This window comes from Somniosus microcephalus, unplaced genomic scaffold (assembly GCF_052327205.1).
Source record: "Somniosus microcephalus isolate GS21.2 unplaced genomic scaffold, FLI_Smic_1.0 scaffold1792, whole genome shotgun sequence".
Lineage (NCBI taxonomy): Eukaryota > Metazoa > Chordata > Chondrichthyes > Squaliformes > Somniosidae > Somniosus > Somniosus microcephalus.
Genome location: NW_028226979.1, coordinates 5804 through 10000, shown reverse-complemented (window position 1 = coordinate 10000; position 4197 = coordinate 5804).

Sequence of the window (4197 nt, the reverse complement as noted above, 5' to 3'; positions counted from 1 at the left end):
CAGTGGTACCAGAAGGGAGTCGGTCCGACACCGGGAAGTCGGGTGCCCGTCGCTCCGAATCGAGCCCGGGGTTTTCGTGCGTGTAACAGGGCGGGCGTTTGGACCCGGTTGTCCGGGAGCGGGTCCGCAACGGCGGGAGATTGCCTGGGTTTGGCCGGCCGGCAGTCGAACGCCTTTCGCTCCGGACTCCCGTGTCCGATTTCGGTCAGGGAGGGCTCGTTGGAAAGCCCCGGCGCTGGCGCACACTATATTATCGGCCTGGACCCCGGCAAGTTCGGGAAAGTGTCGCAGTCCCGTAGCGGCTGCCGCCCCGTCGGTCAGCGGCAGCTTATCGGGGATAACTTCGGGACGGAAAGTCCGATCCGGTTGGGGTGAACTGCGACTGAACGGGGTGGGGGGGCCGCACAGACCAGTAGCGGGCTTGTGCAGCTGCCGCTTGGCCCGGCCGAGGTACGGCCGTTGGCTGGAGACCGCTTTCCGACTGCTGAGCCGGAGCCGCGGGGGCCCACCTTGACGCGCCGGCTGTACTAGCAAGCCAGGGGCAAGGGGCATCCAGTGGTACCGGAACGGAGTCGGTCCGACACCGGGAAGCCGGGTGCCCGTCGCTCCGAATCGAGCCCGGTGTTTTCGTGCGTGTAACAGGGCGGGCGTTTGGACCCGGTTGTCCGGGAGCGGGTCCGCAACGGCGGGAGGTTGCCTGTGTTTGGCCGGCCGGCAGTCGAACGCCTTTGGCTCCGGACTCCCGTGTCCGATTTCGGTCAGGGAGGGCTCGTTGGAAAGCCCCGGCGCTGGCGCACACTATATTATCGGCCTGGACCCCGGCAAGTTCGGGAAAGTGTCGCAGTCCCGTAGCGGCTGCCGCCCCGTCGGTCAGCGGCAGCTTATCGGGGATAACTTCGGGACGGAAAGTCCGATCCGGTTGGGGTGAACTGCTACTGAACGGGGTGGGGGGGCCGCACAGACCAGTAGCGGGCTTGTGCAGCTGCCGCTTGGCCCGGCCGAGGTACAGCCGTTGGCTGGAGACCGCTTTCCGACTGCTGAGCCGGAGCCGCGGGGGCCCACCTTGACGCGCCGGCTGTCCTAGCAAGCCAGGGGCAAGGGGCATCCAGTGGTACCGGAACGGAGTCGGTCCGACACCGGGAAGCCGGGTGCCCGTCGCTCCGAATCGAGCCCGGTGTTTTCGTGCGTGTAACAGGGCGGGCGTTTGGACCCGGTTGTCCGGGAGCGGGTCCGCAACGGCGGGAGGTTGCCTGAGTTTGGCCGGCCGGCAGTCGAACGCCTTTGGCTCCGGACTCCCGTGTCCGATTTCGGTCAGGGAGGGCTCATTGGAAAGCCCCGGCGCTGGCGCACACTATATTATCGGACTGGATCCCGGCAACTTCGGGAAAGTGTCGGCGACCCGTACCGGCTGCCGCCCCGTCGGTCAGCGGCAGCTTATCGGGGATAACTTCGGGAAGGAAAGTCCGATCCGGTCGGGGTCAACTGCCACTGAACGGGGTGGCGGGGCCGCACAGACCAGTAGCGGGCTTGTGTAGCTGCCCCTTTCCCCGGCCGAGGTACAGCCGTTGGCTGGAGACCGCTTTCCGACTGCTGAGCCGGAGCCGCGGGGGCCCACCTTGACGCGCCGGCTGTCCTAGCAAGCCAGGGGCAAGGGGCATCCAAGGGTACCGGAACGGAGTCGGTCCGACACCGGGAAGCCGGGTGCCCGTCGCTCCGAATCGAGCCCGGTGTTTTCGTGCGTGTAACGAGGCGGGCGTTTGGACCCGGTTGTCCTGGAGCGGGTCCGCAACGGCGGGGGATTGCCTGTGTTTGGCCGGCCGGCAGTCGAACGCCTATCGCTCTGGACTCCCGTGTCCGATTTCGGTCAGGGAGGGCTCGTTGGAAAGCCCCGGCGCTGGCGCACACTATATTATCGGCCTGGACCCCGGCAAGTTCGGCAAAGTGTCGCCATCCCGCAGCGGCTGACGGGCCGCCGGTGAGCGGCAGCTTATCGGGCATAACTTCGGGAGGGAAAGTCCGATCCGGTCCGGATCAACGGCAGCCGAACGGGGTGGCGGGCCCGCACAGACCAGTGCCTGGCTTGTGTAGCTGCCCCTTTCCCCGGCCGAGGTACAGCCGTTGGCTGGAGACCACTTTCCGACCACTGAGACGGCGGGGCGGGGGGCGGCCTGCACGCGCCGGCTGCCAGAGCAAGCCAGGGGCAAGGGGCATCCAACGGTATCTGAACGGAGTCGGTCCGACACCGGGAAGCCGGGTGCCCGTCGCTCCGAATCGAGCCTGGGGTATACGTGTGTTTAACAAGGCGGGCGTTTGGACCCGGTTGCCCGGCACCAGTCGAACGCCTGTCGCTCCCGACTCCCGTGTCCGATTTCGTTCGGGGATGGCTCGTTGGAAAGCCCCGGCGCTGGCGCACACTATATTATCGGCCTGGACCCCGGCAAGTTCGGGAAAGTGTCGCCGTCCCGCAGCGGCTGACGGGCCGTCGGTCAGCGGCAGCTTATCGGGGATAACTTCGGGAAGGAAAGTCCGATCCGGTCGGGGACAACGGCAGCTGAACGGGGTGGCGGGGCCGCACAGAGCAGTGCCTCGCTTGTGTAGCTGCCTCTTTCCGCGGCCGAGGTACAGCCGTTGGCTGGAGACCGCTTTCCGACCACTGAGACGGCGGGGCAGGGGGCGGCCTGCACGCGCCGGCTGCCAGAGCAAGCCAGGGGCAAGGGGCATCCAGCGGTATCTGAACGGAGTCGGTCCGACACCGAGAAGCCGGGTGCCCGTCGCTCCGAAGCGAGACCGGGGTTTTTCGTGTGTAACGTGGCGGGCCTTTGGACCCGGTTGGCCGGGCGGCAGTGGAACACACACAGACACTCGCATACACTGAGAGAGACAGAGAGAAGATAGAGATACACAGAGTGAGAAAGACAAAGTCAACTCAGTAACTGAAATGTGAAAACTGACAACTGGGAAACCAAAAGTCAGAGTGGCAAATGATGAACCAAGGTGGCAAATGATTAACTGAAAACTTGTCATTCACATTTGGGACGGAATTCCGGATGGGAGTGTATTCGGCCGCCTTACCGGGGCTTGGGGGTGCTGCTTTCCCGCTTGTGGAACCGAGTTGGGGTCGTCAAATGGCCTGGTGCATTGTTTGAAACACTGGTTAATGAGTTGTCAAGGTCGGAAATCATAGAACATAAGAGCAGCTCATTAACTGAAATTTTGAACATCGACAACTGGTTAACCAAAAGCCAGAGCGACAAATGATTAACCAAGGAGGCAACTCATTAACTGAATTTCGAACATCGACAACTGGTTAACCAAGAGTCAGAGCGACAAATGATTAACCAAGGAGGCAACTCATTAACTGAATTTCGAACATCGACAACTGGTTAACCAAAAGACACAGGGACAAATGAGTAACCAAAGGGCCAACTCATTAACTGAAATTTCAAAGAGGCAACTCATTAACTGAAATTTTGAACATCGACAACTGGTTAACCAAAAGCCAGAGCGACAAATGATTAACCAAGGAGGCAACTCATTAACTGAATTTCGAACATCGACAACTGGTTAACCAAGAGTCAGAGCGACAAATGATTAACCAAGGAGGCAACTCATTAACTGAATTTCGAACATCGACAACTGGTTAACCAAAAGACACAGGGACAAATGAGTAACCAAAGGGCCAACTCATTAACTGAAATTTCAAAGAGGCAACTCATTAACTGAAATTTTGAACATCGACAACTGGTTAACCAAAAGCCAGAGCGACAAATGATTAACCAAGGAGGCAACTCATTAACTGAATTTCGAACATCGACAACTGGTTAACCAAATGTCAGAGCGACAAATGAGTAACCAAGCAGGCAACTGATTAACTGAAAACTTGTCATTCACATTTGGGACGGAATTCACGATGGGAATGTATTCGGCCCCCTTACCGGGCCTTGGGGTGCTGCTTTCCCGCTTGTGGAACCGAGTTGGGGTCGTCAAATGGCCTGGTGCATTGTTTGAAACACTGGTTAATGAGTTGTCAAGGTCGGAAATCATAGAACATAAGAGCAGCTCATTAACTGAAATTTTGAACATCGACAACTGGTTAACCAAAAGCCAGAGCGACAAATGATTAACCAAGGAGGCAACTCATTAACTGAATTTCGAACATCGACAACTGGTTAACCAAAAGACACAGGGACAAATGAG